The sequence below is a fragment of the Leuciscus leuciscus genome, assembly GCF_965113295.1.
Source record: "Leuciscus leuciscus genome assembly, chromosome: 3".
NCBI classification, from domain to species: domain Eukaryota; kingdom Metazoa; phylum Chordata; class Actinopteri; order Cypriniformes; family Leuciscidae; genus Leuciscus; species Leuciscus leuciscus.
In genome coordinates this window covers 11,766,741-11,790,704 of record NC_138727.1, presented here as the reverse complement: position 1 = coordinate 11,790,704, position 23,964 = coordinate 11,766,741, and the positions used below count along the sequence as shown (strand labels likewise).

Below are 23,964 nucleotides of genomic sequence, written 5' to 3'. Positions count from 1 at the left end.
ATATTGCTAGCAACATGACAAGAAATACTGGTTTCTTTCCAGAAGGCCCTGGGGTTGAGTTGCATAGAAACAGAAAAGGAAGAGCTTTACAGGAGTAAATGTTTTAATTTGTTCAAAAAACTATCATTACCATGTGACATGGACGAGGCCTTTCTGTCTGCGTGTTTGAGGCTTACGAGTGTGTGTTGTCTGTGTTCTCAAAAAGATCCCTTCAGTTTATAGCTATTGATATTCAATGTTGTAAAGTCACGCTCAAGCCATCGTGTGTGTTTGTGTACTTTGAAACATGGGGAAAATTTAACTCCGCCAACTACCTTTCTCACTGTGAAACTGAGTTAAATGTCTTAGAATTGTCATCTAAGTGATATGGATTGAAGTAATATACAAAAGTATATGTAACATAAAAAAATAATAATACAGTGAGTGCCTACACCTTAAGGAATCTCCAGTGGAGCATTTGATATAAATGCACAAGGTTCATTTAAGGGGTGGAAAAAAAACAGAATCAGTTTGAAAACAAGGAATACAGATCATAAGCTTTCTGAAAGCACAACTGGACCCAGTGAAATTCTCATTGGTCAGCAGATTTCTTTCTGAAATCAATGGATTCACCGTGTTCTCTAACACAGTTTAAATTATGTTCATGTGTATGCTATATCACAATTGGTGAGGCTTCGATAGTGTAACTGTCAAAACAGTGAAAACTGAAATGAATATATTTAATATTATTGTATAATTTCCATAGGCAAATATAGTAAACTGAAAGGACTAAAAGAGAATAACACTTGTTGTTTTCATGGTGTGCCAGTTAATTAATTCAAATAATTGTAATAAAATAAATTCCGAATTTGCTGAGAAAAGACTTCATATTGTGGCAGACAAGAAAATCAATCAGTAAATAGACATAGACATCAGTATTGTTTGCTTTATTGTTTTAAAAAACATATCTCTAGACTGTATGCTGTTGCACTGTATTCTTTGAGCACAAGCACATGTCGTGTGAATGTGTGTGAACGGCTCTGCACTCATTCTTTGCAGTTTGTTTTTCTTTGTGAATGTGGTTTGGCAAAGTGTAGTAGCAGCTGGTGATGTACTTTGGTGATACAGGTCAAGGCTGTTAGCATAGTCTTGATCCAGTGTTCCAGGAACACAATTTTCTTGATTTTTTTTGTAAAAAAATTTTTTTTTAATAATCTTTCCTAGTGTATAAACAACATCTTAAATTTTACTCCAGTGGACTTCTGCTGACCAATGAGAATTCCACTGTGTCCAGTTGTGCTTTCAGAAAGCTTATTATCTGTATTCCTTGTTTTCAAAATGATTCTGCTTTTTTCCACCCCTTAAATTAACCTTGTGCATTTTCTATCAAATGCCCCATTGGACCCCAAATGCCCTAATTAATATTATTCCCCATTTATAATTTATTTATGCTTAAACCAAGAAAAAAAATACAAGAAAATTAGTTAACACTTTACAAAAAGGTTCAATTCTAACATTTACTAATAGCTACATTTTTTAAATCAAATGCTTTATCTGTCAATATTATTTGATGGACCTAACATGAACATTTTTTTACCAAAACACAGAGCTTATGCTACATTCAAGCCATAACTACTGTAATTTCGAAGATATGGATACCTGTGACGTTCTACTCGGAGCAGTTCGTGACTAGAATTTATCCCTTTCAGTGGTAACACTATCAATGCCAAAATGAATCTGCAGCAGTCAGGTGGTACAGGTCAGTGCTCTTAAAGTTGTTTATGTTCATTATTTTTGTAATGTTATGTGCTTTGAGACATTAGTTAGTAAGGCCATCTCTCGTGACGCTTTTGTTTGCTCCCTGCTGTACGTGTTCATGTGTTTTGGTGGAGGTGTGGCTTTGGAGACGCTCTGAAGGGATGGTGGGATCTTATGCTTTCAAAGCTCTCCAAAAATTGCCTACCCTACCTTTAATTCTATACCAGGGTTATTATAGTTAACTAAAATAATAATAATAATAATAATAATAAAAATAAAATAAACATTTACTGAAATAAAATCAAATATTAAAAAAGTAAAGTAAACTTATTTAATTTCAGCTAGTTGCCAGAGCAACCTTTCTCATTTTCATTTAATTTAACTCAAACGGAATAACTATTAATGAAAACTATAGACATATTAAAAAAGAATGAAAAAAAATTGAATGAATAAAAATTTAATTAAAAACAAAATAAAAATTTATAAAACAATTTCAAAACTAAAATGAAATTGGAAAATACAAAAATAAAAATTAATTCAGAATATTTGTTTAAAAAAATATAGTATCTCAATGATACTAAAATAACACTGTTATATACATATATATATATATAGAGAGAGAGAGAGAGAGAGAGAGAGAGAGAGAAAACAAGCCAAACATACTGATTAAGAAAATATATATATTTTTTTTTTTTGCATTAAGACTTCTTGTAACGATTGGTTGAAGCATGGTGGAAGCAGGATCCACGTGCAATAGGTATTTATTAAATAAACTCAAAAACTTCACAAATGACAGACTTAGGAACAGGATTAGGGAACAGAACAAACACAGTTAAGAACTCACAAAGACTGAACTAGACACAGGGCTTAAATACACAGGCAAATAAGCTTAGCAAGATAACAAGGGGGCGTGGCTAATCAGAAACACCTGGGGAGACTAATAAACAAGACAAAACTACAAAGGACTACAAAACATGGCACAGAACAGGAAATAACAAAAGTCCACACAAGAACACAAGACAGGAATCATGACAATTATGTTGTGGTACCAGCAGTTATGTCTATCAATTTTGGTTCATTAGAACTTGTAGTTGAGATGAACATGGTCTCTTTGTGGCTTTGAAGCACAGGATTTAGGATGTCTAAATGGAAAGGCTTTTATCTCAGCTTCCCATGTGTGCACACGCCGGATCGGTGCATTATCCACTTTCTGTTCCGCTGTTATCTGCCATTATATCTAATCATTATCATTATCATCATGCTTCGCGTACCTGCCTTGTTCCTGTTCTCCTGACATTAGAACTATTTTTGTCATGTCAGTTTTTGAAACATTACATTTGCCATGCAAAAAAAAAAGCCTACAGTATATAACCAGACATCTGAATATATAGGCTATATGCTGTTTGAGTGCGTAACGCAGAAGTCCCTCAGAAGTCTTCAATCCACAAAAGTTGTCTTTGTTCGTAAATTGAACCGTAAATAACAGGGCCCACTACACAATGTTCTTGTCCATTATCCGCTATACTGGCCTGCAGTGTGCCGTACGTGTTCTGGGTTTTCTTTTTGGTAACCCAGCAACCTTCATGGTGCATATGGTCTGATCAGACAGCTTACCTCTACTGTGGTCTGTATCAAAGGTCCATCTCAGGACAACAGGCTTTACAGCATCAGGATCAACCATGCTGACCTCACTGAGTAGGATGATGAGTAATCTCTATAACACGGACAGAGCCTTCAGTACATACAGTACGCTCAGACAACACTGTCCAGATATGATACGTTCAAATCAAATAAATAAAGCTGGTACAGGAACTTGTGACTGCACATGAATAGAATTCTATATTAATGTGTGCATATGCCAATTTTTATATATAAATAATAATTTAATAATTATTAGATATTTTTTAGATAAATTAATTAGATATTATTTACACATTTATAGAGTCAAGGAATTGAAAAAAATATTGAAAGAAGTATCTTATGCACACCAAATCTGCTTTTATTTGATCAAAATACAGTACAGAGCATAGTAAAATACAGTATTGTATACAATATTCTGAAATATCATTACAATTTCAACTGACTGTTTTCTATTTTCTATTTTTTTCTATTTTAAAATGTAATTTATTCCTGTGATTACAAAGCTGAATATTCTGGATTCTGGATTATATTTCAGGACTAAAATAAAAGTAAAAAATAAAAATAAAAATTGAATGCAGAATAAAAGTATTCAAAAAAAGATATCTTACTGAGCCCAAAGTTTTAAATGTGTACATGTATACGTAATGACGTAATGAAAAAGTATGGTATCTGTAATTAGCATGCAAATTACAGACCAGACCCATTTGTATGTAAGATTGATCTATTTGACTTTATTTTCCCTTTATGTTGCATTGTGATATATTTATGGCAAAAAGTTCATAGGCTTGTTTTATTCTATAACTCTTACAGGCACTTTTTAGCATGGGTGTTGAGATATGAAGGCCCCTTTCCTTTGCTTTTTGTAATCTTAACATATTTCTGTCCCCCGGTTGAAACAAAATTGTACTAATTATTCTTCCTAATGCAACTCCATAATCGTAAACGTCGCTGACCTTCTGCCAAGTTTTTCGACTTTGGCTCACAGTTGTTTCTATAAAGCATTCGGGCTGTTATTAAGTTACCTGACAACCAATTTCACATTATTAATTTAAGAGAAGCAACACTGCCTGCCTCCAGCAGTTCCTACCGGCTTTCACTGGTTCCATAATTGCCCATGTTCTTTGCTTATATGTGGCTTCTAGTATTGACCCGAAGCCCCAGCGAATAGGCCACCTACACATCATATGCTAAATCGTATCTATCAATCTGAGAGCTATTACAGAACAGACTGCACGAGCAAGGCCAGTGCTCATGACGCAGCCAGTTTGCCTTAACCCTGCTAAATGGAAGTCATCCCAGAGATTAATAGAGCTGGCATGAGACATTTTGTTTGCTTTCACCTAGAGAGAGGGTGAGACTGGCGGATCAGGACCTACATGTTCTCAGAGTTTTACTCTTTCATTGTTAGCTGTGTGGAGAGAAGAATCCATCTCTCACCTCCTAGATCGAATAGGGTTTTTAATAAGCAATAACTAATGAGGCTGCTTGTATGAAGGTCATCGATTAATGAATTAATTAATCACCTAATCATCTGACCAAGATTCTGATGACCATCTAAATTAATTAGTCAGATCGCAACGTAATTTGGTTCTCTCCAAATAGACTTTAATATTTATGACACATCACAGCAGCCTTTTGATACATTTAGCGTGCTTTGTGGTAAATTCTGTCAGCTACATTATTAGATAATTAATGCTGAACATAAGAGTCCTTGAATCATAATGGTGTGTGAAAATCAATTAGTGCTCCAGGTTTTTTGTCTTTCCCTTTCTGATTTTTATATGAAATCACACACACATGATGTGCAGATGTCCACTAAAATAATTACCATTTAGCCACCTGTGGATGCTAATTACTTTTAAGGTCCTTGCACACTCCAACATTTTCGTATGCGTTTTTTCGTATTTGTGATTCGGTGGCTCTGAATTGTCAAAACACCATTCAAAATGCTTGCTACGGATGCGAAAAATTCAGAAAATCTTTCATGACGGACGAAAGTTTTGGAGGCAGTGTGCAAACATGATTGACAAAACATGAGGTCGTATTTATTTTTTAACGTGCGAATTTCGGACTTTGGACTGCAAGGACCTTTAGACTGAAAATTACCTCCAGTTCTATAGTTGATATTTAGACCTTCCTTCTGTCGGATCAGCTCGTAACTTACTTGCGTGCGTTATGCGTGCGTGCTTCAGGTGTGTTTGTGCACAGAAAAGGTATTTCACAGTGCCCGAGTACCACATTAGTTCTCTTTCGCATCATCTTGCGCTTGAATGGCTAAAAATCACTTGAACGTTTAAACTGACAAGATTTAAACCACAAGAAAATTATACATTTTCTTGAGGAAGCAGGATTGGCCCGATCTTTCAGATAGGCTATTCCAGTTTTAAGGGGCTGAGACATTGACTGTAAAAAAAAGATGGACGACGCTCCTTCGCTTTCTTCCATTGGTGAGAACTGAAGCCACCAGTGTCCCGATATGGCGCTGACATCTTGAGCCTGCACAGTAACGATCTCGGGACCAGACCTGCGCAGTAGTGAGCAGGACGCAAAGCCGCAAAATCAACGCTCTGCCCTCACTCTCGCAGAATGCACTCTCCCTGAGTGCACTTTTTAAAAAATGTATTGCAGTACGACAAGAGGCTTGTTAAAATTAAGTAAATACAATCTCCTCAGTCCTCCGAAGATCCCGAAAAAAATGTCCGTTAGTGCTTCAGTGACTACTTCGCTCAGAGAACCTGTCAATCACAGCTGTCAATCATGACGTTACACCACCGTTTTTATAGCATCACGTAACTAACTAAAAACCAACTTATTTTTGAAACAGACACTTGAACTTACATCAGCGTGATAAAAACAACAGCAAATGAAAGAAACCACCTTTGTAAAAAAGATATTTGAAGTGTAATTTAATTGTTTAGTTGGTCTCACATCCCGTTGAATAACACATGGAGGCGGGGCTTATGACCTATACTAGGACCAGTCACCGGGGGGCGATCGAGACGTTTTGGCTTCACTGTTCAGGGCTTGTGCGACACGCTTGGGCTGAGACAACAGACTAAAAAGGGCTTATAACCTCCCCTGTCATACAAACAGATTTTCTGTCACGGCGCTGTCTACGATTCTTTGCAGCCTTTAGCCACTGCCTACAACGCACTGGATCCTTTACTGGAAACCTACAGTAACTCGCTCCTGCTAAACATTTACTCTTTGGATTCTTGCACCGGGGAATAATCGACACCACTATGACTACAAGTTGGCTTAAAAGTATTTCCTGCTAAAGCAAGGCGGTATTTGACTCTGGTAAGCTTATTGATAGCTGACTGGTAGGAGGGGCCTTGGATGGTAAACATGTCCAGTGCATTATGGGTGTTGAAGTTTCCCTACCTATTTGGCAAAAGGCAAGACAACATCCTTTTTTTCTCTAGTCAAATAGCACCAATGTTTAAAATAAATAAACAAAAAAAATCACCTTTCTACTGTATAGATGTCAGGATTCCACCAGATCTGCACACTCCGCCCACTCGTTCACTCTCCCCGGAATACTGATTCACCACACCTGCACCTCATCATCACCTCATCACCCACCCACTGCACTTTCAGTTCACTGTCTGGTCTCGTTTCAACATAGACGCACAAGACTCACTCTAAAGACTTACCCGATCTACCTATTTGCGATCATCCTCTTCGGTCTCCTATTCCTGTCTACCATCTGCCATCTCTGCTGATCACCATCATCGTCCATTCTCCGCTCTGGTTTCATCTCTACCTGCAAAGACATTCATATTACTCATTCAGCTAAGTTAATTTATCATCTCGGTACTGCATTACCTACTTACCTGAACAACTGCTGGTTCCGTGCTTCTGTTCTCAATAAACCATTGTTGATCTTACTTCCCTGCCTGAGTCTTCACTAAACCTGACAGAAGACCAGACCGCATGCAGAACCCCACGGAACCAGCGATGGATCCGCAACGCGATCCATTCGCTGAATTGGTACATGCTGTCCATCTCTCTTTACTTCCATCACCACCGGATAACCCACCCCACATTCCCGCTGATGTCCTGCACGCCGCATGCCAGTCACTTCTTCCTCGATCACCCGTTGTACCACCAGCTGCCTCTGCCAGTCCCATGGCCCGACCAGCGACATTCACCGGTGAGGCGGAGGACGACACCAGTTTCATCCTGCAATGTTCACTATATTTTGAGATGCAAGCTCATCAATTCCCCAGCGATTCAGCCAGAGTGGCGTTTGTGATTTCATTGTTATCTTGCCACGCGCTTCAGTGGGCTCAGTCATTATGGAATTCAAATGCTCAAATCCCTCTCCAATTTCATCCACCACTTTAAAGAAGTTTTCGGCCAAACAGCGTTGGAATTATCTATCCATGATCAGCTCTTCAATCTTCGTCAAGGTAAACAGTCAGTTTGTTCCTATGCTTTCCAGTTCCGCACCCTGGAGCATCCCGTGGCATCTAGCGGTTGGAACGAAACCGCGCTACTTACAGCTTTCCGCCATGGAATTTCATACAAAAAACCATCCGTGTATCCCAACGCCTCACCGCCTGTGTTTCTCCTTCTACCGCTGCATGTCCTCCGCCCATGGCACCATCTGTCGCTCTTCCAGCACCAGAGCCCATGCAACTTGATGCTTACCACCTGACCCATGCGGAGCGTCAACGCAGGATCCAACTTCGTCTGTGTTTGTACTGTGGGGGAGAAGACCATGCTATCAACAACTGTCCTGTACGACCCCAACGCCCGGCAGTGAGTACTATCCAATTACCTCCCAAAATTGAAACGTTGTCTCGCACAACTGTACATGTCCTAACCTCTGATACACCTCTGATCTCAGCGCAAGCCCTCATCGACTCCGGCTCAGCGGGGAACTTTATCTCAACCCATCTCCTTCAAAAACTGAATGCACCCAAGAAATTATGTTCACAGGATCTCTGTATACACACCATTCAAGGAAAACCACTGGGCAGGGGTTGTATTCGTCACTTCTCCCCCACTCTGACGCTCCACATTGGATGTCTGCACTCTGAGGACATAACATTCATGGTGCTGGAAGAGTCCACTGCTGATCTCATCCTGGGATGCCCGTGAATGATCCAACATCAACCACTCATCAACTGGGACTCGGGTGAGATACTCCAATGGAGTGAGAACTGTTTCCAATCCTGTCTTTCCACTGTTCAGAAGGTCCCTGAGGACTAATCATCCTCTTCATCGACTCGAGACTGTCAGAATCTCACCATTAACTCCACATCCGTCGAGAGTCCTGAAGTCACCCATAAAGTGGAGATTCCTACCGAGTACCGGGCGTTCCAGGATGTCTTCAGTAAGCAGCTGGCTACTAAGTTACCACCTCATCGGCCATGGGACTGTGCTATCGACCTGCTACCTGGAGCCACATTACCCAAAGGTAAAGTATACCCTTTGTCCAGCCCGGAGCAGAAGGCCATGGAGGAGTTTATTGAGGAAGCCCTGCAACAACAGTTCATCTGACCATCTACATCCCCTGCAAGCTTCTTCTATGTTTCCAAGAAGGACGGAGGCTTGAGGCCGTGCATTAACTACCGTCATCTCAACTCACAAACTGTCAAATTCAGTTATCCCCTTCCTCTGGTCCCGGCCGCTCTGGAGCAATTAAGAGGTGCTCGTATCTTCTCCAAGTTGGACCTGCGTAGTGCCTATAATCTGATTCGCATCCGTCGTGGAGATGAATGGAAGACGGCCTTCATCACACCCTCTGGGCACTACGAATACCGGGTTATGCCCTATGGCCTGTCTAACTCACCAGCGGTCTTCCAGGGATATATGAATGAGGTATTTCGGGAATTCCTCAATCGATTTGTGGTCGTTTACATCGATGACATCCTCATTTATTCCCGAAACCTCACTGAACATCGTCACCACATTACGCAGGTCCTAGAGATACTTCGTGCACACCAACTCTATCTCAAACTGGAGAAGTGCGAGTTCCACACCACCTCGGTCCACATCCTTGGATATGTCATCGACCAACGTGGGATCCAGATGGACCAGAGGAAGGTGGACACCATTCGGAACTGGCCTCAACCCACCACAATAAAGGAGATTCAACGTTTCCTAGGATTCGCCAACTTCTACCGAAGATTCATCAATAACTACAGCCTCATCAGTTCACCTTTGACATCCACCCTCAAGGGCCGGCCCAAGTCTCTGTCCTTCACTCCAGAAGCCTCCAACTCCTTCCAACGACTAAAAGAAGCTTTTCAGACCGCTCCGATCCTGGCCCATCCGAACCCAGATCTCCCCTTCATCGTCGAGATAGACACCTCCTCCACTGGGGTCGGAGCGGTCGTATCCCAGCGGCAGGGTGATCCTCCTAAACTCCATCCATGTGCCTTCTATTCTAAGAAGCTATCCCCGGCGGAGCAGAACTACGACATTGGTAATAGAGAACTGCTCGGCATTAAGCTTGTCTTAGAAGAGTGGAGACACTGGCTGGAGAGAGCAAACCATCAGTTTGAAGTCATCACCGATCACCACAATTTAGAATATCTCAGGGAGGCGAAAAGACTAAATCCACACAAGGCTCGATGGGCGTTGTTTTTCACCCGCTTCAATTTCACCGTCACCTATCGCCCAGGCGTCAAGAACTTTAAAGCTGATGCACTCTCTCGTATTCATCAACCTTCTCCTGAAGAGACCCATCCGGAACCCATTCTCCCTCCAGCCATGATTGTCAGTCCCATTACATGGAATATCGACGAGCAAATCTCCCAAGGAAACCTCATCAATCCTGCTCCGCCGGGAGGGCCAGAAGTGCTCCTCTACGTACCACCTCCTCTCCGCTTAGCCCTTCTGGACTCCGCTCACACCTCTCCGGGCTCTGGACATTCAGGTAGCAGGCGTACCCTCTCGCTCCTACGCCAAGGCTACTGATGTCCCTCCATGCCTCAGGATATCTCCCGGTACGTTAAGGGTTGCTCAGTCTGTGCAGTTACCAACACCCCGAGGAAGCTTCCTGAAGGAAAACTGGTTCCACTTCCAATTCCATGTCGACCATGGTCATACATTGGCATCGACTTTATGACTGACCTGCCCAAGTCAAGAAATCACACATGCATCTTCGTCGTTGTTGACCGATTTTTCAAAAGCCTGCAAACTGATATCTCTTCAAGGACTACCTACCACCTTCGAAGCCACAGAGGCTCTCTTCCATAATGTGTTTCGTAACTTCGGTATACCAGAAGACATAGTGTCTGACCGAGGTCCCCAGTTCATATCCAGAGTGTGGCAAGCTTTTTTTCAAACTCCTAGGAGTCTCCGTAAGCCTTTCCTCCGGTTATCACCCACAAACTAATGGCCAGACTGAGCGCAAAATCCAAGATATCGGGAGATACCTGAGGTCATATTGCCACCAGAACAAGGACAGCTGGAGCCAATTTCTCCCCTGGGCCGAATACGCTCAGAATTCACTCCGCCAATCCACCACTGGGCTCACCCCTTTCCAGTGCATCCTGGGTTATCAACCACCGCTGTTTCCCTGGTCGGGTGAGCCCTCGGAGGTTCCAGCTGTCAACCACTGGTTCGAGCAGAGCGAGAGGGTATGGGACTCGGCTCACGTGCACCTCCAGCAGGCAGTGCGGAGGCTGTCAGGGTTCCAACAGAACTGCACATTCCACCCACTCGTTCACTCTTCCCGGAATACTGATTCACCACACCTGCACCTCATCATCACCTCATCACCCACTCCCTTTATAAACCCACTGCACCTTCAGTTCACTGCCTGGTCTCATCTCAACATAGACGCACAAGACTCACTCTAAAGACTTACCCGATCTACCTACCTGCGATCATCCTCTTCAGTCTTCTATTCCCGTCTACCATCTGCCATCTCTGCTGATCACCATCATCGTCCGTTCTCCGCTCTGGTTTCATCTCTACCTGCAAAGACATTCATATTACTCATTCAGCTAAGTTCATTTATCATTTCAGTACTGCATTACCTACTTACCTGAACATCTGCTGGTTCCGTGCTTCTGTTCTCAATAAACCATTGTTGATCTTACTTCCCTGCCTGGGTCTTCACTAAACCTGACAATAAACAATAGACAATAGTTGTTTTAAATGACCTTGAATGTGAAATAATGTAGAATGTTTTGCCCACTTTAGTATGTTAAGTGTGTTATTTAAAGCTTGTTATCACATCTGATAGTGAGTAATAATCGATTGTCTGAGAGAGTAGTTATTGTTTGGATTTTGTCACTTTTTGGTGGAAGCTGGTGCTGGAATAGTGGCCTGAATGTTTTATTGCATATACTTTATATACTCGCTCAATCTTTCTTTAAAAAGGATTACACCAGGAGGACGAATATTAAAATACCCAATAATGTTTGAATCTTCAGCCAAAAATTAGATGATAAAATGAGTATGATAAAATTGTTTAATAACCTTGTATATGGAAAATTATATACATTTTTTTTCAACTTGTTTCATGAACAAATAAACCATTTAACTTGCAAGAATACCAGGTTAAGTTAATTAGCATAGAACTGTAGTTGTACTTCTAAAAGGACAATTTATATGACATAAGCTACTCAAATAACACATTTTTGTACAAAATAACAAAAAATACTGTTTTAGGCTTATAAGACTGACCCTTGATAATGCCTTACCAATCAACTTCCACTGTAAATGTATTACTGTAAATGCTTTGTTTTGCACACAGGATGGTATTGTCTGTGATAATCGGGGACTCTACAGGACTCCACAGATGCGATAGAGCTTAACCTGTGTTTAACCCCGGAACATTCCTGCGTGGTTGTTTGTTTTGGGTGCGTATCTGTGTTTAAATGTTGTTCTAGACTCATGACCCTGATATCCTGTTCTGAGGGACAGGGGTCAGTATAAATGTTTTGAGGTGAAGATAAAGGGCTTAAGGTTTGGTTTACAGGGACATTGTGAGGGGAAAGAGAGCATCTGGCCTATAAGGAGGATTCCTAGCCTTCTGGTGCGACGGTCAAATCAGTCTCCCTAACAAGGCTTATCTATCTATCTATCTATCTATCTATCTATCTATCTATCTATCTATCTATCTATCTATCTATCTATCTATCTATCTTATCAATCTATCTTATCAATCTATCTATCTTATCTATCTATCTTATCTATCTATCTTATCTATCTATCTTATCTATCTTATCTATCTATCTATCTATCTATCTATCTATCTATCTATCTGTCTATCTGTCTATCTGTCTGTCTGTCTGTCAGTTGTCCTTCTACTCCCACCAGTGGTCACAGACATCTAGACCACAATAAACACACGTACACAGAATTTTGAAGTATTTAGAATAGGTACAAAAGCACACAGAGAGAAAACAGGTTTATGGTAGGAGCGTAGGGGTGACCTGCCATTTATTTTGACTTTGTTTGTGATAAAAAAAAAAAAAAAAAAATTTATAGCGAGTTAGGGAATTTTCTTTGTAATTTTCGTTTTTCCCCAATTAGGTAATTTATATATGTTTTAAGTCTATTTTGTTTATTATTTTGGCCTTGGGGCACCCTGAAGCCATGGCCCCATAATTTAATTACTTTTAATTCCACCTTAATAAATTCAATTTTTTGTGAAATTTTATGTTTTGTGTCTTTGGCGATCTGTCGGCTGGAGCTGGATTCCTGTTTAACAATTGAAAATTTCACACATCAAGCCCTTCTCAATAGAACGGGTCGTAACAGTAGTTTTATGCGAGCCTATACTTGTAAGTTTTAAGTGAACTTATCATACTTATCGTTTACTATTTATATTCTTTTTGCACTTGAAGTAGCCTACTACAGTATGTTCCTATTTAGGTATTGATTTTTTATTTTTTTATACTTGAAATATACTTTTAACTCAGTCAATTTTAAAAACATTTTATCCTAGCTTCATGCATCCTTTTTTAATTTTTTATCAACACTTGAATGTGAGTATGTTTCATTAAAAAAAGCAACATTTTAAACAAAAAGCTGAGAAAATCACATTTTTGTCAAAGACTACATCTGGATCATCAGAATGATGATCAAAACACAGATGGAGTAGATCGAGTCAATCAACACCCAGAAAGCTTCACAATCGTTTCCTCTTCATGGGTTCGACATTTCATTCGGTAACATTAGGCAGTTTTGATTTATATACTGTTTCATATTTGATGATTGTGTTGTTTTACATTTGCGTAAGCAATCTTCCATCACTTGTTTCTGCTTCTTCTTCATCTGTTCTTTGATCCGGAGATTCTGTACTAGAAGAAGCGTTATAGCGTCCCCTACCGTATAACAGTGAAAACATGGATAACTGGACATTTCCATCAAATGCGGGAAAAGAGAAAGAATAAAGTAGATTTTAAGTAAATTCCTATGTACACTACCAGTGAACTAGCCTACACAAAAATTCAGATACTCAGAATTAGAGACATATCGATATTTTCAAACAATTTAAGTTTAAAATACAGTATCTAAAACTATGTGGAAAAATAGGCTACTCAATCAAAAGAGTAAACACAACTACAAGCCAAGCATACTTAGAATACTTAATTATACTTCAGTATATCTCGATCAAAAGATTGAGTACAAGTATAGGGTAAAATCAAATGTCACCTGTGAGTATAAAGGCGTGGTGTGTTTAACTCTTAATTGTCTGACGAAGAGCCTCCGCGCTCGAAATGTTACCACCTGTGTGTGAGTCTATTATTAAATTTTCACATTTTTGGAGCCATGGTGTGCTTTGTGTTCAAGTATAGGGCAAATATACTTAGACCTTTCTGTCAGTATAAGTCAAGTATAGCTACTTAAGTGCAATTTTAAGTAAATTTCTGAGAAGTACAGGCTACAAAGGCTACATAAAAAGTAGACTGAAAGTATACTTTCTTATTTTTAGTTTAAAATAATTATACTAATAGACAACTTGAATAAACTTATTTTCCATAAGGGATATTGCAAATAATTAACCCAAGCAAGTATGCAGCAACAAAAACATAACACACTTGTGTTTCTCCTAAATAAAAACTTGTTTATTGGCATAATAATTACAAAGGTGAAGGGTCTCTCTCTCTTGTTGTCTTGCTCCCAAATTCTTTGTCCTTGTTACCTCTCTCTCTCTCTCTCTCTCTCTCTCTCTCTCTCTCTCTCTCTCTCTCTCTCTCTCTCTCTCTCTCTCTCTCTCTCTCTCTCTCTCTCTCTCTCTCTCTCTCTCTCTCTCTCTCTCTCTCTCTCTCTCTCTCTCACCCACCTACCTTCTGGGAGGTTTAAATTGTTTGTCCTTGCTCTCTTTCTCTCTCTCAGTCATTGGCCTGGCTGTGTTTCTGTATCCTAATGAGACAGTCCTGTCCTAACCTGACACAGCAACTTACATCTGGCTAACCACTAATGAGCAATATGAGGTGCTCCACTCGTTTATTTACACCATCGTTCTCTCTCTCAGTCTCTCTCACCCTTTCGCTCTCTCTCTCCCGCATCACAGACCCTGTAGAGGTTTTGGAGTGAGCCGTGAGGTCAGAGGGACGGAAAATAAACGGAGGCTGAATAAATGACGGGGAAGTGGAAGTACCCCAGCAGTCATTACCCATGAGTCTTCACTGATTCAGTCATCTCTGATTGGCCTACAGAGATCTCACTCAGAAAATGGCTTCTAGCGTGTTGTGTTGTTTTTTGTCTGGCAAGCACGAGGCAATAACTCATGTATTTGCTTTGGCTTAGGGCAGAACTTCATATGACATGTGGGAACATTAATTTACTCAAAAAATAGACCTCAGGCTACAGTAAACGCACAAAGAGGGCTGTGTTTTGTTGATTGGTGTAGTCTAAATGATATTGTCATTATAAGATTGACTTGAAAGCATTCATCTGTAAATGTGTGTTAGTGCTAGCTTTCTGAAAACATTGCATGCAATAATAGACACTTGTCTTGATTCATTCAGGCTGAATTACTCACTCTGTGATAAGTCAATGGAACTTGAATTGGTCTGTCTGTTACAGCAGCAGCTTTTGTTCTCTTTGAATGTGTGTGTATTAAATCTGGATGAAAATACAGTAAATGGCCAAAAGGATGTGGATACCCTCTTCTAATTAATGGGATTAGCTATTCTTTGGATTCTTTGAACAGCATTTATTTGAAAAGTAAATATTTTATAACATCATACAAATCTTGATTTATTTATTTCCAAAATAATGATTAAAAAACCCTTTTTGAATGGTAGTCTATGACTTAATATTTGTGTATGGGTTGTTAATATTTGTTAATATTTATGTATGAAATTTGTTTTTGTTTTTTCAGTCTAGAAGTAGAGTAGATTCTAGGGCTGGGAATCGATTAAAAAAAATTAACTAATTAATTGCACAATTTCTGTAATTAATTGCAATTAATTGCGCTTCCCCCAAGCTTGTAATCATCAATATTTAAACTTAGAATCACCTAATTAAACAACACAGGAAAAAAAGGGAACAGAAAATAGCCCTATATTAAAATATTAAACATCAATATATCAATATATTATTCTTTTTCAATAATCAATCAACATAATCAATTTAACAGATTATTATTATTATTATTATTATTTTATTAATTATTAAAACAAAATATAGTCCTACAAAGCTATTATTACCAGAGCATGTGATCAGAGCAGGTCATTTTACCATTGTTGCCCAGCATGGCTATACCAGCTCAGCAAACAGAAGTCAACAGAGAAATTTCACGTTACTTGAGTGGACTTTACTTTTCCAGTGCTTAGTACATGATTGAAGCCTTTGGGCCGTTAACGACAGAGCCGCCGACACACACACACACACACACACGGAACGGAGAGCTCGCCGCTGCTGGGCCATTAACGACAGAGCGAGCCGACACACACACACACACACACACACACACACACACACACACACGGAACGGAGAGCTCGCCGCTGCTGGGCCATTAACGACAGAGCGAGCCGACACACACACACACACACACACACACACGCACGCGCGCGCGCGGAGCACAGAGCGCGCCGACCGGCCGACCGACACACACACACACACTCACGCGCACGTGCGCGCGGAGCACAGAGCGCGACGCACATACCGAGCGGAAAAGACCCGCTCATGAAAGCTGCCCGAGAATGAAACCTGACCGCCGAACATGGAGGGGCGGGACGGCATATTTCGGCCTTTTTAATAGCAGACGCAACAGGAAATCATTAAAACGAGGCAAAAAAAAAAAGTGCTGCGTCAATTGCGTTATTTTTTTTTTTACGCGTTAAACATTTCAAATTAATCGCAAAGATTAACGCGTTAATTCCCCCAGCCCTAGTAGATTCATAAACGTGTTACTAACTAAAATTCTGCATAAAAATGTCAGTAAAATTTATCAAGGCATGTTTTTCCACACAATGTTATGTTTTTCACTATATTCACATACATTGTGGTCTCAAGTGCTTTATTATTTTGTATAAAAGTAAAAAAAAAAAAATATATATTATATAACAAAAATATTAACGACACATTACAGCATTATTTTATAAAATGTACTGAATGTTATCCTTCCGCTAGAAGCAAATTCTTGTAAACATTACCAGTGTTAGTGAATATTGTGCAGTTGAGCATGACTGTATATGACCAATTAGCATCCAGGACCAGAACTACCCATCGTGTAATGTAATGTGTTTTGAACTGATTCTCTGAAATTAACATTTTTGAAGAACTTAAGAGTGCACATGAACCACAGGACAAGGAAGGAGCTTTTTTTTCTTTTTTTTTTCTTTTTTTTCTTTTTATTTTTTTACTATCGTGAATTTACGTCATTTACATTAACAACAACGTTTAGATGAATAGTAAACATAGTGAGCATGATGCTGACAACACCAAGGTCATGGGTTCCATTCCCATGGAACAGACACACACACACACCAGAGCCATAGAGAGAAAGAGTTGCGACACTCTTTGATGTCGCCGCTATGGCTGTCACGTGGTTCATGTAAGCCCCAATAGTTCCAAAACATACGCTGGCTGTCATGTTCTTCTATGGGACAGACAGCAGCGATTGCATTACTGAACGGTAAATATAAAATAAAACACACACCCAAGTACTTTTTCAGCTGTTATTGCATTATTGCATGTCAGTTTTGCATTTGGAGATAAGTTTTAGGCTATATTTTTGGAGGGAAAAGCTTAAGCTGCGTTCACACTACACGCGACAAAGCGACACGATACCATTCATTTCAATGGGGAGCGGGCGACTTCCGGCGACACGCGCGGTCGCGACCGTTGGCGACTGGATGGGGCGTGTCTGGCGACACGACAAAGTTGAGAAATGTTGAACTTTATGCAAATGAAGAGCGACTTTCGCGACCGACAACCAATAGGAGTGGAGCCTGGAGCGCGCGTCATCATCCTTCTCTGCTCAGCCCCTCGCCCCATCGACAGAAAGATGGAGGAGTATTTTTTTAAATCTAAAATACTACTGTTATTGTGTCATGAAATGTAGTTATAAGAGTTTTTCAGTCAAGAATGTAGTTGTTTAAAGCTCAAATATGTGGTTTGTTTATACAGATAGCGCCTATTTTCAATTTTGATCTGATATTTTCGGAGTTGTGAGACCCAGGTACTCGTTCATTTAACTTACATGCTTTACGAGTCTAAATATTTAATATTTTCCCTCCAGAATGTTTGTTTTTAGCGGCAAGAAAACTGATTCGCTGTCATTGGATGTTATTCATAACATTACAAGGCAACCAGTAGTGGGAACGCCCACTAGCGACCTCATCGCCAGCCACCGGCGACATGCAGCGACAAAGTCGCTTGTAGTGTGAACGCAGCTTTAGTGTTCATGTTCGCATGGGTAGTAGCACTGGCTTTAGCGGCTCTAACTTAACTTTTCCATATCATTCATCTGATGATGGACGTCTCATGATATTTATTTTAGCACAACTGGGCTGTATTAGGCTATTGATTCCCGTGATTTTGCTTATAAATTCCGATTCAGCCATTAGCCTACCTTCGTGATCACGCAAAGAGGTCTGCCGTGGCGGTCCGTTCAGAATTCGCTTAGAAGCTAGCTCACTTCTTCTGATGAAAGTGGCCACCCCCAGGACCACAACGTGAAACATGATCATGTTAAGACTAAGAATATAATTTTAAGATTAAGCCATACACATATTATCAAAACTATAACAGATTAAAAACGAATTTATGCTTTTATGTTTGGGTCTATAGGTAAGTGCAGAGTGAAGATTTTTCTCTATGGCTCTGGGTTAGTGTACAGAGTAGGCTAAGAGTAAGGGTAGCAGGTAACTTAAGCAATTAACTAACAAAACACTTGAAGACAAATGAAGGTTTTCAAATAAAATATTTTTTATTAAACAATGGCAGACAACAAAAATGTGTGCTTGTGTGAGTGTGTGTGAACAAGAAAAAAAATAAAAACCAGGGGCAGGTGATCCATGAAACAGACAGGACCATACAGGCCATAACAATCCTAGAGGTCCAGCATTGTTCTCACAAGCCGCTTCACTCAAGACAACAAAACATAATGAAAAGTTAGTATATTCCAAAAAATGTAATTAAATAAAAGTTGCTATAAAGGTGGTAGCGATTCATTACCGAACTCTTACTGTCACAGCTGACGAAGTCGCGCTAGCTAGCAGGCAGTGCTTGAAAATTGGTTGAAACAACCAACATAAAATATAAATAATTACGCTGTGCATATACAAATGAAGACCAGTATAAGCATCGCAAAGGGCCTTTGATACAATATAGACAGTTGACAATTCAAAAGAGGTCGATATTTCAGCAACTTACCTCTGGAACAACTCGACGCGCAGCAATGTAAGTGAATGGTGTCCAACACCCAAATGACAGTGTTTGGAACTAATCCGATCTTCAAATCCCGGAAGTAGGCGGTTAAAAGCGCCGCCATTTTTTACAACGGAGGTCTATGGGAGTGTCGCAACTCTTTCTCTCTATGGCTCTGACACACACCCACACAATTATTATTATATATTTTTTTGTAAATCACATTGGATAAAGTGTCTGCTAAATGCATAATTATAAATGTTCCTTTAACACAACTGGTGCTATTGATGCCAAAGCCAACGGGTTTAATTCCCAGGAAACACATCGTGATCATGTACTGTGAAGACACTGTAAGTTGCTTTGGATGAAAGCATCTGGTAAGTGTAAATGTACAAAATTTTATTGTAATGAATGTGTGTTTATGAGTTAGCATTTATCTCCTGCCCTACATCTTGTGTGTGTGTGTGTGTGTGTGTGTGTGTGTGTGTGTGTGTGTGTGTGTGTGTGTGTGTGTGTGTGTGTGTGTGTGTGTGTGTGTGTGTGTGTGTGTGTGTGTGTGTGTGTGTGTGTGTGTGTGTGTGTGTGTGTGTGTGTTTTGTGACTGTATCACAGTGCATTCTCTTTCCTATGTAAATGTAGTATATGCACAGATTGAACATATTGAGAGTCAGTACAGCAGCGCAGCGGTTGCTCTACTCTTCTCCATCTCTTACAGAACTGCTGTTCTCCACAATCTCCGCTTTGGTCAGGCTAACAGTCGGAGGCAGGCTTTCATATATCGCATCTTTCTGTGTGTGTGAAAGTAGTGCATGAGTGGATTAGGTTTAAATAGAGAGACAAGTCTTGTATCGTTTTTTGTTTGTTGTGTAATCGTTGTGGAAAGCTGTCGGAGGTGGTTGGAGTTTTAGCTCTTTCATAAGGAGGCAAGACTCCCAGTTTTTATTCTCTCACATTCTTTTTCCTCTATTCCCCTGTTGTTTCTTGTTTATTCTCCCTTTGTGTGTGTATGTATGTGTGAAGATGTAGTTCCTGTTGATGTCACACTTGTGGGGAAAAAAATTTACTATTGGAATTTGCTCAAGTATGGATGTGGAACGGATGCCATTATAAAAATAGGATGTGTGTGTAATATGTTTGTAATGTATATTTCTATGTATTTTATATCATGTGTCATGGTTTTGTGGGTTTGAACACACAATGGATATGAAGGATGTTTCTGGACCAACAAAGCTGCCATTTTTTCTTCATGGCCACTCAGTTCCTCAGTGTCAGTTAAAAAAAGGTTAGAATTCTAGATCTTTTATGTTGTGTAAATACTTTACATGTAGTTTTTTGGTGTTTAAAAGTGTCGTTGTTTATATATATATATATATATTTGTTAAAGTCACCATGAAATCAAAATCGACAATTCCTGTTTTTATGGAGTAGCGCAGTATTTATTATGATTTTATCTTTTTTTTTTATAATGATATTTAATCAAAAGAACTTCCCCTGATTTTTATTTAAGATTATGAAAATGTTGTTTTTGTTTTTGTTTGTTAACAACACTGATTTTTAAACTAGATGCTAGTTTTTAACATTGTGAGAAGCCACAAACACATTCAGTTCATATATTATATAGTTGTTTAGTTTTTAGCTTTCATTGCTGCTTCAGCATTCCATGCTGCATTTCGAAAAAAGTCAATAACATTATTTTTATTTTTATTTTTGCAGTGTACATTTTGAATCAACTCGAGATTGAAAAAAATGTGGCTATAGGATCTTCGTGACCCTAAAGAAGACAATCAGTTGGGATGGAAGGATGGATAATGAACATTGATCATTTTAGTTTCAGTTATCCATAACACTACTTTTTAGAAACTGATGGACGTTTTAAATGCTGTGACATGCAGACCACAAACACATTCAGTTCAATCATTCTCACTGAAACCAGAAGATTTAAGCAGTTAGTTACATTTTTGAGGTTTTGGTTCCTTTGCGTGTCTTGGCTAAATCACAGTTACTGTGAGTGGAATGCTTGAGTGTTTGTACAATGGATTTGTTTGTGCATATGTTGTTCACACATCTCTGTCCCTCTGCTGTAGTGTGTAGTGTGTAGTGTGTGTGTGTGTGTGTGTGTGTGTGTGTGTGTGTGTGTGTGTGTGTGTGTGTGTGTGTGTGTGTGTGTGTGTGTGTGTGTGTGTGTGTGTGTGTGTGTGTGTGTGTGTGTGTGTGTGTGTGTGTGTGTGTGTGTGTGTGTGTGTGTGGTATGACCAGTAATTGTTTCCTGAGAGAAACACAGGACAGGTATGAACCAAAGCCGTCAGACACACTCATAACACATTAACTCACACAAACAAGCCTTCTGCTCATTAGAGCATTTTGTGGATCTTACTGCACACACTGATCATTTACAGATGCACCTCTGTGTGTTTGTGTCATAGAAATAATATATTCTTGTTCATGAGTGCCTCATACTTTTCTTTCAGCTAATGTTTAGGTGTTTTTCCGTGTGTGTGTGTGTGTTATCTGTCTTTCGACTATGATAAAAGGAGAAGATAATCCAAACATATTGTTGTGAAAAGTAAATCATATTACTATTAAGGTGAAAGTTTTTGTTTTCAAAATGATTGCAACACAATGTTTGTACTCTAAAGCATAAAGCAATATTTTTATATTAACCAAGTTTATAAGTTTTATGTTGTTTTGATATGATATCATTATATGTATATTTCATACAATTACAGTATGTGTGTACTTATTGTTGCAGAACTTTCTGGAAACATCAGTACAAGTACAGCCAGAGTCTCTCAGCATCCGCTGCAGATGCATTTATCACACTGACTCCAACAACACACTCTAGCTGTTTGTGTTTGTTTGTTTATTTGTTTGGTTCATGCATCAAGCTGTACAAGCAATATATATAAAACTAATAAAAATGACAAAGCGCTTAAAAAAAAAAACTAAAACTTAATTAAAATAAAATGAAAACTGGGGAAAAAATTTAAGGTATAGCGGAGGATCTTTCCAAATTTTAGATAAGACCCGCCCTCTCCACTTTTTGAAAAGTTTGATTGATTCACCAGAATGATTGACAATTAGGAGGACCAATAGTTTAGACTACCCACCAGGAAGTAAAACATCCTCCGCTATACCTTTAATTAAAAGCTAAAAAAAAAAAAAAACACTATAAAAGTATAAAATATACATCCTACTAAATTAGCACTGTTACTGTCTGGAATAAATTAATAAAACATTGATGTAGATTTAACAGTAAAGAATATTACTAATTTCCTTGCTGAAAGAAAGATGGATATGTTCTTTGCATCAAGCACACTTGAAATTATCCAGCACCTATTATAATATATACCACTCATTAATATTATTGATAACACTTTATTTTGAGAGTCCACTTTAGACATTCTACTATAAGTAACTCTGCAATGTTTAATATCTACTAACCCTTTATTTTGATGGTCCACCAAGACCATCTACTGTCAATAAGTAACTTTGTAAATACATGTAAACTTTTTCTCCTAACCCTAACCGTCTGCTAATAATCTAATAAGAGTTAGTTGACATAGTTGCAAATGAATGAGTTAGTTGAAGTTGCAAAGTTACTGAAGAATGTCTAAAGTGGAGTACCATGTTATAAATAGAGTGTAACCATGTTATTTAATAGTACATGAGAGATTACATAAAAATGTGAATAAGCTCTCTATCTGCCGTGTTTCTGTCATCACTTGGAGGTATAATTTAATGTCGACTCCAACTGGAATTTGACCTTGCGACCCTCCGATTGGCCAACACATAGTCCTAAACTTCAGAGTTTCATCTAACACATTTTTTACCTTTAAAGACACAATTTCTGAACCAGGATGGTCCAAGTGAGAGTTCAGATGTCTTCCTCTTATTTCAGAGATCCACAGGGCAACAGCCTTCACCCTGCAGGAAGCTCTGGTCAGCCACAACACTCTGCCTTTTATGGGATTTTAATTTGACAGCACAGCAGGCTAGTGTTATAATTTCATTTTGACTGTATAGCAATTTTTTTACACTGAGTGTGACTAGGTGGAGCCAGAATCAATGTTCAGCGACTGTGCGCTCACCAGCAGGTGTGTGTGAATAAGCTGATGTGTGTGGCCGCAGACTGACTCTGTCGGCACTCTTTCTGCGCTGCTGCTACAGGGCTTATTTCTGCTGTCTGCCCGCTATTCTTGTCCTTGGACAGGCACTGCATCATGGATCTGCTTGTATTTTCTCATGGGATGGCTAAAATACAATGTTCAAAGGTTCATCTTTCTCCTGGATAGTTCTTTACCTCTCTGTCCCTCATGTGCCCAGTCAAGGTTTGCAAAAACATTGCAAACAAATTAAGATTTTGGGAAAAGTGATGACAAAATAGCCGCTCATACCATTACATCCATTTAAATGTGCAAGTATATACTGTATACAGTATATTCCATTCAAAGGTTTGGGGTTCATTTTAATTAATATTTATAATGTTAATATTATTATGTAGACTCGAGTAATGACCGCGGAAAATTCGGCTTTACCATCACAGGAATAAATTACATTTAAAATTATATTACAAACAAACAATATATATAATATTTATAATTTATAAAAAATATTAGATGAATCTTGTTTCATCCTAAAGGGTTTTGTTTTGAGATAATGACCAGCTGACTGTGCATTATCCAACTTATTACACAGCTACTTAGTTGATAAATAAATAAATGGACATGAAATATTGATTTAAGTCAAAATGATTTTATTAAGAGAGAAGAAAGAGACGGTAGGTTGTA

General features: G+C 39.1%; 1 protein-coding gene across 1 annotated transcript in view; it reads left to right on the top strand.

The window, feature by feature from the left end:
- The first annotated feature begins 12,156 nt into the window (after positions 1–12,156).
- LOC309495895 (uncharacterized protein) overlaps positions 12,157–23,964 on the top strand; it is a 95,502-nt gene continuing 83,694 nt past the window's right edge. The window contains exon 1 of the mRNA XM_082165840.1: positions 12,157–12,166. The gene's annotated coding sequence lies outside the window, so the exon portion shown is untranslated. The remainder of the gene's footprint in view (positions 12,167–23,964) is intronic.